This window comes from Ammospiza caudacuta, chromosome 15 (genome assembly GCF_027887145.1).
Source record: "Ammospiza caudacuta isolate bAmmCau1 chromosome 15, bAmmCau1.pri, whole genome shotgun sequence".
Taxonomy (NCBI): domain Eukaryota; kingdom Metazoa; phylum Chordata; class Aves; order Passeriformes; family Passerellidae; genus Ammospiza; species Ammospiza caudacuta.
In genome coordinates, this window is record NC_080607.1 from 3,511,637 (window position 1) to 3,525,518 (window position 13,882).

The window sequence follows — 13,882 nt, forward strand, 5'->3', positions numbered from 1 at the left end:
GGAGAGCATCGTACCTTCGTCTTTAGCGTCTTTTGTGGTCGACATCCTAGCAGAAAGCTTTTCCACTCTGTCTGGCAAGGAAAACATGCGCCAGCACAGAAAACATCTCCCATCGTGTTCTGGACGTTGCACGGAGGTCTGCCAAGTGTTTGCATAAAGAAAAAAAAAGTTGTCCAAAATAACTTCCTATCGAATGTTCATGTGATTGGAAAAGTCAGGAAAGTGGTAAGGTACTGTTTTCTATCAGTTGGCAAGCTGCGCACACAATCCCAGTGTTGTACAGCTTCCTTCTTCACCTTTGCGATGCTGCCGCTCTCTCCGGCTCCCGGAGCCGAAGAAGCGGCTTCTTCGCGCAAAGACGATTGTACCGCTCACAGTGCTCTCTTAGCGCCGCTTCTGCCGAAAGAAGCCCGGGAGCGGCGCTTAGCTCCGGAGAGCATCGTACCTTCGTCTTTAGCGTCTTTTGTGGTCTACATCCTAGCAGAAAGCTTTTCCACTCTGTCTGGCAAGGAAAACATGCGCCAGCACAGAAAACATCTCCCATCGTGTTCTGGACGTTGTACGGAGGTCTGCCAATTGTTTGACAAGAAGAGAGGAAAAGTTGTCCAAAACAGCTTCCAATCGAATATTCATGTGATTGGAAACGTCAGGAAAGTGGTAAGGTACTGTTTTCTATCAGTTGGCAAGCTGCGCACACAATCCCAGTGTTGTACAGCTTCCTTCTTCACCTTTCCGATGCTGCCGCTCTCTCCGGCTCCCGGAGCCGAAGAAGCGGCTTCTTCGCGCAAAGACGATTGTACCGCTCACAGTGCTCTCTTAGCGCCGCTTCTGCCGAAAGAAGCCCGGGAGCGGTGCTTATCTCCGGAGAGCCTCGTCCCTTCGTCTTTAGCGTCTTTTGTGGTCTACATCCTAGCAGAAAGCTTTTCCACTCTGTCTGGCAAGGAAAACATGCGCCAGCACAGAAAACATCTCCCATCGTGTTCTGGACGTTGTACGGAGGTCTGCCAAGTGTTTGACAAGAAGAGAAGAAAAGTTGTCCAAAACAGCTTCCAATCGAATATTCATGTGATTGGAAAAGTCAGGAAAGTGGTAAGGTACTGTTTTCTATCAGTTGGCAAGCTGCGCACACAATCCCAGTGTTGTACAGCTTCCTTCTTCACCTTTCCGATGCTGCCGCTCTCTCCGGCTCCCGGAGCCGAAGCAGCGGCTTCTTCGCGCAAAGACGATTGCACCGCTCACAGTGCTCTCTTAGCGCCGCTTCTGCCGAAAGAAGCCCGGGAGCGGCGTATAGCTCCGGAGAGCCTCGTACCTTCGTCTTTAGCGTCTTTTGTGGTCTACATCCTAGCAGAAAGCTTTTCCACTCTGTCTGGCAAGGAAAACATGCGCCAGCACAGAAAACATCTCCCATCGTGTTCTGGACGTTGTACGGAGGTCTGCCAAGTGTTTGACAAGAAGAGAGGAAAAGATGTCCAAAACAGCATCCAATCGAATATTCATGTGATTGGAAACGTCAGGAAAGTGTAAGGTACTGTTTTCTATTAGTTGGCGAGCTGGCGCACACAATCCCAGTGTTGTACAGCTTCCTTCTTCACCTTTCCGATGCTGCCGCTCTCTCCGGCTCCCGGAGCCGAAGAAGCGGCTTCTTCGCGCAAAGACGATTGTACCGCTCACAGTGCTCTCTTAGCGCCGCTTCTGCCGAATGAAGCCCGGGAGCGGCGCTTAACTCCGGAGAGTATCGTACCATCTTCTTTAGCGTCTTTTGTGGTCTACATCCTAGCAGAAAGCTTTTCCACTCAGTCTGGCAAGGAAAACCTGCGCCAGCGCAGAAAACATCTCCCATCGTGTTCTGGACGTTGCACGGAGGTCTGCCAAGTGTTTGCATAAAGAAATGAAAAGTTGTCCAAAATAACTTCCTATCGAATGTTCATGTGATTGGAAAGGTCAGGAAAGTGTAAGGTACTGTTTTCTATCAGTTGGCAAGCTGCGCACACAATCCCAGTGTTGTACAGCTTCCTTCTTCACCTTTCCGATGCTGCCGCTCTCTCCGGCTCCCGGAGCCGAAGAAGCGGCTTCTTCGCGCAAAGACGATTGTACCGCTCACAGTGCTCTCTTAGCGCGGCTTCTGCCGAAAGAAGCCCGGGAGCGGCGCTTAGCTCCCGGAGAGCATCGTCCCTTCGTCTTTAGCGTCTTTTGTGGTCTACATCCTAGCAGAAAGCTTTTCCACTCTGTCTGGCAAGGAAAACATGCGCCAGCACAGAAAACATCTCCCATCGTGTTCTGGACGTTGTACGGAGGTCTGCCAAGTGTTTGACAAGAAGAGAGGAAAAGTTGTCCAAAACAGATTCCAATCGAATATTCATGTGATTGGAAACGTCAGGAAAGTGGTAAGGTACTGTTTTCTATCAGTTGGCAAGCTGCGCACACAATCCCAGTGTTGTACAGCTTCCTTCTTCACCTTTCCGATGCTGCCGCTCTCTCCGGCTCCCGGAGCCGAAGAAGCGGCTTCTTCGCGCAAAGACGATTGTACCGCTCACAGTGCTCTCTTAGCGCCGCTTCTGCCGAATGAGGCCCGGGAGCGGCGCTTACCTCCGGAGAGCCTCTTACCTCCTTCTTTAGCGTCTTTTGTGGTCTACATCCTAGCAGAAAGCTTTTCCACTCTGTCTGGCAAGGAAAACCTGCGCCAGCGCAGAAAACATCTCCCATCGTGTTCTGGACGTTGCACGGAGGTCTGCCAAGTGTTTGAAAGAAACAAAGAAAAGTTGTCCAAAACAGCTTCCAATCGAATATTCATGTGATTGGAAACGTCAGGAAAGTGGTAAGGTACTGTTTTCTATCAGTTGGCAAGCTGCGCACACAATGCCAGTGTTGTACAGCTTCCTTCTTCACCTTTCCGATGCTGCCGCTCTCTCCGGCTCCCGGAGCCGAAGAAGCGGCTTCTTCGCGCAAAGACGATTGTACCGCTCACAGTGCTCTCTTAGCGCCGCTTCTGCCGAAAGAAGCCCGGGAGCGGCGCTTAGCTCCGGAGAGCCTCGTACCTTCGTCTTTAGCGACTTTTGTGGTCTACATCCTAGCAGAAAGCTTTTCCAATCTGTCTGGCAAGGATAACCTGCGCCAGCACAGAAAACATCTCCCATCGTGTTCTGGACGTTGTACGGAGGTCTGCCAAGTGTTTGACAAGAAGAGAGGAAAAGTTGTCCAAAACAGCTTCCAATCGAATATTCATGTGATTGGAAACGTCAGGAAAGTGGTAAGGTACTGTTTTCTATCAGTTGGCAAGCTGCGCACACAATCCCAGTGTTGTACAGCTTCCTTCTTCACCTTTCCGATGCTGCCGCTCTCTCCGGCTCCCGGAGCCGAAGAAGCGGCTTCTTCGCGCAAAGACGATTGTACCGCTCACAGTGCTCTCTTAGCGCCGCTTCTGCCGAAAGAAGCCCGGGAGCGGTGCTTAGCTCCGGAGAGCCTCGTCCCTTCGTCTTTAGCGTCTTTTGTGGTCTACATCCTAGCAGAAAGCTTTTCCACTCTGTCTGGCAAGGAAAACATGCGCCAGCACAGAAAACATCTCCCATCGTGTTCTGGACGTTGTACGGAGGTCTGCCAAGTGTTTGAAAGAAACAAAGAAAAGTTGTCCAAAACAGCTTCCAATCGAATATTCATGTGATTGGAAAAGTCAGGAAAGTGGTAAGGTACTGTTTTCTATCAGTTGGCAAGCTGCGCACACAATCCCAGTGTTGTACAGCTTCCTTCTTCACCTTTCCGATGCTGCCGCTCTCTCCGGCTCCCGGAGCCGAAGCAGCGGCTTCTTCGCGCAAAGACGATTGCACCGCTCACAGTGCTCTCTTAGCGCCGCTTCTGCCGAAAGAAGCCCGGGAGCGGCGCTTAGCTCCGGAGAGCCTCGTACCTTCGTCTTTAGCGTCTTTTGTGGTCTACATCCTAGCAGAAAGCTTTTCCACTCAGTCTGGCAAGGAAAACATGCGCCAGCACAGAAAACATCTCCTATCGTGTTCTGGACGTTGTACGGAGGTCTGCCAAGTGTTTGACAAGAAGAGAGGAAAAGATGTCCAAAACAGCATCCAATCGAATATTCATGTGATTGGAAACGTCAGGAAAGTGTAAGGTACTGTTTTCTATTAGTTGGCGAGCTGGCGCACACAATCCCAGTGTTGTACAGCTTCCTTCTTCACCTTTCCGATGCTGCCGCTCTCTCCGGCTCCCGGAGCCGAAGAAGCGGCTTCTTCGCGCAAAGACGATTGTACCGCTCACAGTGCTCTCTTAGCGCCGCTTCTGCCGAATGAAGCCCGGGAGCGGCGCTTAACTCCGGAGAGCATCGTACCATCTTCTTTAGCGTCTTTTGTGGTCTACATCCTAGCAGAAAGCTTTTCCACTCAGTCTGGCAAGGAAAACCTGCGCCAGCGCAGAAAACATCTCCCATCGTGTTCTGGACGTTGCACGGAGGTCTGCCAAGTGTTTGCATAAAGAAATGAAAAGTTGTCCAAAATAACTTCCTATCGAATGTTCATGTGATTGGAAAGGTCAGGAAAGTGTTAGGTACTGTTTTCTATCAGTTGGCAAGCTGCGCACACAATCCCAGTGTTGTACAGCTTCCTTCTTCACCTTTCCGATGCTGCCGCTCTCTCCGGCTCCCGGAGCCGAAGAAGCGGCTTCTTCGCGCAAAGACGATTGTACCGCTCACAGTGCTCTCTTAGCGCGGCTTCTGCCGAAAGAAGCCCGGGAGCGGCGCTTAGCTCCGGAGAGCATCGTCCCTTCGTCTTTAGCGTCTTTTGTGGTCTACATCCTAGCAGAAAGCTTTTCCACTCTGTCTGGCAAGGAAAACATGCGCCAGCACAGAAAACATCTCCCATCGTGTTCTGGACGTTGTACGGAGGTCTGCCAAGTGTTTGACAAGAAGAGAGGAAAAGTTGTCCAAAACAGCTTCCAATCGAATATTCATGTGATTGGAAACGTCAGGAAAGTGGTAAGGTACTGTTTTCTATCAGTTGGCAAGCTGCGCACACAATCCCAGTGTTGTACAGCTTCCTTCTTCACCTTTCCGATGCTGCCGCTCTCTCCGGCTCCCGGAGCCGAAGAAGCGGCTTCTTCGCGCAAAGACGATTGTACCGCTCACAGTGCTCTCTTAGCGCCGCTTCTGCCGAAAGAAGCCCGGGAGCGGCGCTTAGCTCCGGAGAGCCTCGTACCTTCGTCTTTAGCGTCTTTTGTGGTCTACATCCTAGCAGAAAGCTTTTCCACTCTGTCTGGCAAGGATAACCTGCGCCAGCACAGAAAACATCTCCCATCGTGTTCTGGACGTTGTACGGAGGTCTGCCAAGTGTTTGCATAAAGAAATGAAAAGTTGTCCAAAATAACTTCCTATCGAATGTTCATGTGATTGGAAAAGTCAGGAAAGTGGTAAGGTACTGTTTTCTATCAGTTGGCAAGCTGCGCACACAATCCCAGTGTTGTACAGCTTCCTTCTTCACCTTTCCGATGCTGCCGCTCTCTCCGGCTCCCGGAGCCGAAGAAGCGGCTTCTTCGCGCAAAGACGATTGTACCGCTCACAGTGCTCTCTTAGCGCGGCTTCTGCCGAAAGAAGCCCGGGAGCGGCGCTTAACTCCGGAGAGCATCGTCCCTTCGTCTTTAGCGTCTTTTGTGGTCGACATCCTAGCAGAAAGCTTTTCCACTCTGTCTGGCAAGGAAAACCTGCGCCAGCACAGAAAACATCTCCCATCGTGTTCTGGACGTTGCACGGAGGTCTGCCAAGTGTTTGACAAGAAGAGAGGAAAAGTTGTCCAAAACAGCTTCCAATCGAATATTCATGTGATTGGAAAAGTCAGGAAAGTGGTAAGGTACTGTTTTCTATCAGTTGGCAAGCTGCGCACACAATCCCAGTGTTGTACAGCTTCCTTCTTCACCTTTCCGATGCTGCCGCTCTCTCCGGCTCCCGGAGCCGAAGAAGCGGCTTCTTCGCGCAAAGACGATTGTACCGCTCACAGTGCTCTCTTAGCGCCGCTTCTGCCGAAAGAAGCCCGGGAGCGGCGCTTAGCTCCGGAGAGCATCGTACCTTCGTCTTTAGCGTCTTTTGTGGTCTACATCCTAGCAGAAAGCTTTTCCACTCTGTCTGGCAAGGAAAACATGCGCCAGCACAGAAAACATCTCCCATCGTGTTCTGGACGTTGCACGGAGGTCTGCCAAGTGTTTGCATAAAGAAAAAAAAAGTTGTCCAAAATAACTTCCTATCGAATGTTCATGTGATTGGAAAAGTCAGGAAAGTGGTAAGGTACTGTTTTCTATCAGTTGGCAAGCTGCGCACACAATCCCAGTGTTGTACAGCTTCCTTCTTCACCTTTGCGATGCTGCCGCTCTCTCCGGCTCCCGGAGCCGAAGAAGCGGCTTCTTCGCGCAAAGACGATTGTACCGCTCACAGTGCTCTCTTAGCGCCGCTTCTGCCGAAAGAAGCCCGGGAGCGGCGCTTAGCTCCGGAGAGCATCGTCCCTTCGTCTTTAGCGTCTTTTGTGGTCTACATCCTAGCAGAAAGCTTTTCCACACTGTCTGGCAAGGAAAACATGCGCCAGCGCAGAAAACATCTCCCATCGTGTTCTGGACGTTGCACGGAGGTCTGCCAAGTGTTTGCATAAAGAAATGAAAAGTTGTCCAAAACAGCTTCCAATCGAATATTCATGTGATTGGAAAAGTCAGGAAAGTGGTAAGGTACTGTTTTCTATCAGTTGGCAAGCTGCGCACACAATCCCAGTGTTGTACAGCTTCCTTCTTCACCTTTGCGATGCTGCCGCTCTCTCCGGCTCCCGGAGCCGAAGAAGCGGCTTCTTCGCGCAAAGACGATTGTACCGCTCACAGTGCTCTCTTAGCGCGGCTTCTGCCGAAAGAAGCCCGGGAGCGGCGCTTAGCTCCGGAGAGCATCGTCCCTTCGTCTTTAGCGTCTTTTGTGGTATAAATCCTAGCAGAAAGCTTTTCCAATCTGTCTGGCAAGGAAAACATGCGCCAGCACAGAAAACATCTCCCATCGTGTTCTGGACGTTGTACGGAGGTCTGCCAAGTGTTTGAAAAAAACAAAGAAAAGTTGTCCAAAACAGCTTCCAATCGAATATTCATGTGATTGGAAACGTTAGGAAAGTGTAAGGTACTGTTTTCTATCAGTTGGCAAGCTGCGCACACAATCCCAGTGTTGTACAGCTTCCTTCTTCACCTTTCCGATGCTGCCGCTCTCTCCGGCTCCCGGAGCCGAAGAAGCGGCTTCTTCGCGCAAAGACGATTGTACCGCTCACAGTGCTCTCTTAGCGCCGCTTCTGCCGAAAGAAGCCCGGGAGCGGTGCTTAGCTCCGGAGAGCCTCGTACCTTCGTCTTTAGCGTCTTTTGTGGTCTACATCCTAGCAGAAAGCTTTTCCACTCTGTCTGGCAAGGATAACCTGCGCCAGCACAGAAAACATCTCCCATCGTGTTCTGGACGTTGTACGGAATTCTGCCAAGTGTTTGCATAAAGAAATGAAAAGTTGTCCAAAATAACTTCCTATCGAATGTTCATGTGATTGGAAAAGTCAGGAAAGTGGTAAGGTACTGTTTTCTATCAGTTGGCAAGCTGCGCACACAATCCCAGTGTTGTACAGCTTCCTTCTTCACCTTTCCGATGCTGCCGCTCTCTCCGGCTCCCGGAGCCGAAGAAGCGGCTTCTTCGCGCAAAGACGATTGTACCGCTCACAGTGCTCTCTTAGCGCCGCTTCTGCCGAATGAAGCCCGGGAGCGGCGCTTAACTGCGGAGAGCATCGTACCATCTTCTTTAGCGTCTTTTGTGGTCTACATCCTAGCAGAAAGCTTTTCCACTCAGTCTGGCAAGGAAAACCTGCGCCAGCGCAGAAAACATCTCCCATCGTGTTCTGGACGTTGCACGGAGGTCTGCCAAGTGTTTGCATAAAGAAATGAAAAGTTGTCCAAAATAACTTCCTATCGAATGTTCATGTGATTGGAAAGGTCAGGAAAGTGTTAGGTACTGTTTTCTATCAGTTGGCAAGCTGCGCACACAATCCCAGTGTTGTACAGCTTCCTTCTTCACCTTTCCGATGCTGCCGCTCTCTCCGGCTCCCGGAGCCGAAGAAGCGGCTTCTTCGCGCAAAGACGATTGTACCGCTCACAGTGCTCTCTTAGCGCCGCTTCTGCCGAAAGAAGCCCGGGAGCGGCGCTTAGCTCCGGAGAGCATCGTCCCTTCGTCTTTAGCGTCTTTTGTGGTCTACATCCTAGCAGAAAGCTTTTCCACTCTGTCTGGCAAGGAAAACATGCGCCAGCACAGAAAACATCTCCCATCGTGTTCTGGACGTTGCACGGAGGTCTGCCAAGTGTTTGAAAGAAACAAAGAAAAGTTGTCCAAAACAGCTTCCAATCGAATATTCATGTGATTGGAAACGTCAGGAAAGTGGTAAGGTACTGTTTTCTATCAGTTGGCAAGCTGCGCACACAATCCCAGTGTTGTACAGCTTCCTTCTTCACCTTTCCGATGCTGCCGCTCTCTCCGGCTCCCGGAGCCGAAGAAGCGGCTTCTTCGCGCAAAGACGATTGTACCGCTCACAGTGCTCTCTTAGCGCGGCTTCTGCCGAAAGAAGCCCGGGAGCGGCGCTTAGCTCCGGAGAGCCTCGTACCTTCGTCTTTAGCGTCTTTTGTGGTCTACATCCTAGCAGAAAGCTTTTCCACTCTGTCTGGCAAGGAAAACATGCGCCAGCGCAGAAAACATCTCCCATCGTTTTCTGGACGTTGTACGGAGGTCTGCCAAGTGTTTGACAAGAAGAGAGGAAAAGTTGTCCAAAACAGCTTCCAATCGAATATTCATGTGATTGGAAAAGTCAGGAAAGTGGTAAGGTACTGTTTTCTATCAGTTGGCAAGCTGCGCACACAATCCCAGTGTTGTACAGCTTCCTTCTTCACCTTTCCGATGCTGCCGCTCTCTCCGGCTCCCGGAGCCGAAGAAGCGGCTTCTTCGCGCAAAGACGATTGTACCGCTCACAGTGCTCTCTTAGCGCGGCTTCTGCCGAAAGAAGCCCGGGAGCGGCGCTTAGCTCCGGAGAGCATCGTACCTTCGTCTTTAGCGTCTTTTGTGGTCTAAATCCTAGCAGAAAGCTTTTCCACTCTGTCTGGCAAGGAAAACATGCGCCAGCACAGAAAACATCTCCCATCGTGTTCTGGACGTTGCACGGAGGTCTGCCAAGTGTTTGCATAAAGAAAAAAAAAGTTGTCCAAAATAACTTCCTATCGAATGTTCATGTGATTGGAAAAGTCAGGAAAGTGGTAAGGTACTGTTTTCTATCAGTTGGCAAGCTGCGCACACAATCCCAGTGTTGTACAGCTTCCTTCTTCACCTTTCCGATGCTGCCGCTCTCTCCGGCTCCCGGAGCCGAAGAAGCGGCTTCTTCGCGCAAAGACGATTGTACCGCTTACAGTGCTCTCTTAGCGCCGCTTCTGCCGAAAGAAGCCCGGGAGCGGCGCTTAGCTCCGGAGAGCATCGTACCTTCGTCTTTAGCGTCTTTTGTGGTCTACATCCTAGCAGAAAGCTTTTCCACTCTGTCTGGCAAGGAAAACATGCGCCAGCACAGAAAACATCTCCCATCGTGTTCTGGACGTTGCACGGAGGTCTGCCAAGTGTTTGACAAGAAGAAATGAAAAGTTGTCCAAAACAGCTTCCAATCGAATATTCATGTGATTGGAAACGTCAGGAAAGTGGTAAGGTACTGTTTTCTATCAGTTGGCAAGCTGCGCACACAATCCCAGTGTTGTACAGCTTCCTTCTTCACCTTTCCGATGCTGCCGCTCTCTCCGGCTCCCGGAGCCGAAGAAGCGGCTTCTTCGCGCAAAGACGATTGTACCGCTCACAGTGCTCTCTTAGCGCGGCTTCTGCCGAAAGAAGCCCGGGAGCGGCGCTTAGCTCCGGAGAGCATCGTACCTTCGTCTTTAGCGTCTTTTGTGGTCTACATCCTAGCAGAAAGCTTTTCCACTCTGTCTGGCAAGGAAAACATGCGCCATCGCTGAAAACATCTCCCATCGTGTTCTGGACGTTGCACGGAGGTCTGCCAAGTGTTTGCATAAAGAAATGAAAAGTTGTCCAAAACAGCTTCCAATCGAATGTTCATGTGATTGGAAAAGTCAGCAAAGTGGTAAGGTACTGTTTTCTATCAGTTGGCAAGCTGCGCACACAATCCCAGTGTTGTACAGCTTCCTTCTTCACCTTTCCGATGCTGCCGCTCTCTCCGGCTCCCGGAGCCGAAGAAGCGGCTTCTTCGCGCAAAGACGATTGTACCGCTCACAGTGCTCTCTTAGCGCGGCTTCTGCCGAAAGAAGCCCGGGAGAGGCGCTTAGCTCCGGAGAGCATCGTCCCTTCGTCTTTAGCGTCTTTTGTGGTCTACATCCTAGCAGAAAGCTTTTCCACTCTGTCTGGCAAGGAAAACATGCGCCAGCACAGAAAACATCTCCCATCGTGTTCTGGACGTTGTACGGAGGTCTGCCAAGTGTTTGCATAAAGAAATGAAAAGTTGTCCAAAATAACTTCCTATCGAATGTTCATGTGATTGGAAAAGTCAGGAAAGTGGTAAGGTACTGTTTTCTATCAGTTGGCAAGCTGCGCACACAATCCCAGTGTTGTACAGCTTCCTTCTTCACCTTTCCGATGCTGCCGCTCTCTCCGGCTCCCGGAGCCGAAGAAGCGGCTTCTTCGCGCAAAGGCGATTGTACCGCTCACAGTGCTCTCTTAGCGCCGCTTCTGCCGAAAGAAGCCCGGGAGTGGTGCTTAGCTCTGGAGAGGCTCGTACCTTTGTCTGCAGCGTCTTTTGTGGTCTACATCCTAGCAGAAAGCTTTTCCACTCAGTCTGGCAAGGAAAACATGCGCCAGCACAGAAAACATCTCCCATCGTGTTCTGGACGTTGCACGGAGGTCTGCCAAGTGTTTGCATAAAGAAATGAAAAGTTGTCCAAAACAGCTTCCAATCGAATGTTCATGTGATTGGAAAAGTCAGGAAAGTGGTAAGGTACTGTTTTCTATCAGTTGGCAAGCTGCGCACACAATCCCAGTGTTGTACAGCTTCCTTCTTCACCTTTCCGATGCTGCCGCTCTCTCCGGCTCCCGGAGCCGAAGAAGCGGCTTCTTCGCGCAAAGACGATTGTACCGCTCACAGTGCTCTCTTAGCGCCGCTTCTGCCGAAAGAAGCCCGGGAGCGGCGCTTAGCTCCGGAGAGCCTCGTCCCTTCGTCTTTAGTGTCTTTTGTGGTCTACATCCTAGCAGAAAGCTTTTCCACTCAGTCTGGCAAGGAAAACATGCGCCAGCACAGAAAACATCTCCCATCGTGTTCTGGACGTTGCACGGAGGTCTGCCAAGTGTTTGCATAAAGAAATGAAAAGTTGTCCAAAACAGCTTCCAATCGAATATTCATGTGATTGGAAAAGTCAGGAAAGTGGTAAGGTACTGTTTTCTATCAGTTGGCAAGCTGCGCACACAATCCCAGTGTTGTACAGCTTCCTTCTTCACCTTTCCGATGCTGCCGCTCTCTCCGGCTCCCGGAGCCGAAGAAGCGGCTTCTTCGCGCAAAGACGATTGTACCGCTCACAGTGCTCTCTTAGCGCCGCTTCTGCCGAATGAGGCCCAGGAGCGGCGCTTAACTCCGGAGAGCCTCTTACCTTCTTCTTTAGCGTCTTTTGTGGTCTACATCCTAGCAGAAAGCTTTTCCACTCTGTCTGGCAAGGAAAACCTTCGCCAGCGCAGAAAACATCTCCCATCGTGTTCTGGACGTTGCACGGAGGTCTGCCAAGTGTTTGAAAGAAACAATGAAAAGTTGTCCAAAACAGCTTCCAATCGAATATTCATGTGATTGGAAACGTCAGGAAAGTGTAAGGTACTGTTTTCTATCAGTTGGCAAGCTGCGCACACAATCCCAGTGTTGTACAGCTTCCTTCTTCACCTTTCCGATGCTGCCGCTCTCTCCGGCTCCCGGAGCCGAAGAAGCGGCTTCTTCGCGCAAAGACGATTGTACCGCTCACAGTGCTCTCTTAGCGCGGCTTCTGCCGAAAGAAGCCCGGGAGCGGCGCTTAGCTCCGGAGAGCCTCGTACCTTCGTCTTTAGCGTCTTTTGTGGTCTACATCCTAGCAGAAAGCTTTTCCACTCTGTCTGGCAAGGATAACCTGCGCCAGCACAGAAAACATCTCCCATCGTGTTCTGGACGTTGTACGGAGGTCTGCAAGTGTTTGCATAAAGAAATGAAAAGTTGTCCAAAATAACTTCCTATCGAATGTTCATGTGATTGGAAAAGTCAGGAAAGTGTAAGGTACTGTTTTCTATCAGTTGGCAAGCTGCGTACACAATCCCAGTGTTGTACAGCTTCCTTCTTCACCTTTCCGATGCTGCCGCTCTCTCCGGCTCCCGGAGCCGAAGAAGCGGCTTCTTCGCGCAAAGACGATTGTACCGCTCACAGTGCTCTCTTAGCGCCGCTTCTGCCGAAAGAAGCCCGGGAGCGGTGCTTAGCTCCGGAGAGCCTCGTCCCTTCGTCTTTAGCGTCTTTTGTGGTCTACATCCTAGCAGAAAGCTTTTCCACTCTGTCTGGCAAGGAAAACATGCGCCAGCACAGAAAACATCTCCCATCGTGTTCTGGACGTTGTACGGAGGTCTGCCAAGTGTTTGACAAGAAGAGAGGAAAAGTTGTCCAAAACAGCTTCCAATGGAATATTCATGTGATTGGAAAAGTCAGGAAAGTGGTAAGGTACTGTTTTCTATCAGTTGGCAAGCTGCGCACACAATCCCAGTGTTGTACAGCTTCCTTCTTCACCTTTCCGATGCTGCCGCTCTCTCCGGCTCCCGGAGCCGAAGCAGCGGCTTCTTCGCGCAAAGATGATTGCACCGCTCACAGTGCTCTCTTAGCGCGGCTTCTGCCGAAAGAAGCCCGGGAGCGGCGCTTAGCTCCGGAGAGCATCGTACCTTCGTCTTTAGCGTCTTTTGTGGTCTACATCCTAGCAGAAAGCTTTTCCACTCTGTCTGGCAAGGAAAACATGCGCCAGCACAGAAAATATCTCCCATCGTGTTCTGGACATTGTACGGAGGTCTGCCAAGTGTTTGACAAGAAGAGAGGAAAAGATGTCCAAAACAGCATCCAATCGAATATTCATGTGATTGGAAACGTCAGGAAAGTGTAAGGTACTCTTTTCTATTAGTTGGCAAGCTGGCGCACACAATCCCAGTGTTGTACAGCTTCCTTCTTCACCTTTCCGATGCTGCCGCTCTCTCCGGCTCCCGGAGCCGAAGAAGCGGCTTCTTCGCGCAAAGACGATTGTACCGCTCACAGTGCTCCCTTAGCGCCGCTTCTGCCGAATGAAGCCCGGGAGCGGCGCTTAACTCCGGAGAGCATCGTACCATCTTCTTTAGCGTCTTTTGTGGTCTACATCCTAGCAGAAAGCTTTTCCACTCAGTCTGGCAAGGAAAACCTGCGCCAGCGCAGAAAACATCTCCCATCGTGTTCTGGACGTTGCACGGAGGTCTGCCAAGTGTTTGCATAAAGAAATGAAAAGTTGTCCAAAATAACTTCCTATCGAATGTTCATGTGATTGGAAACGTCAGGAAAGTGTTAGGTACTGTTTTCTATCAGTTGGCAAGCTGCGCACACAATCCCAGTGTTGTACAGCTTCCTTCTTCACCTTTCCGATGCTGCCGCTCTCTCCGGCTCCCGGAGCCGAAGAAGCGGCTTCTTCGCGCAAAGACGATTGTACCGCTCACAGTGCTCTCTTAGCGCCGCTTCTGCCGAAAGAAGCCCGGGAGCGGCGCTTAGCTCCGGAGAGCATCGTCCCTTCGTCTTTAGCGTCTTTTGTGGTCTACATCCTAGCAGAAAGCTTTTCCACTCTGTCTGGCAAGGAAAAC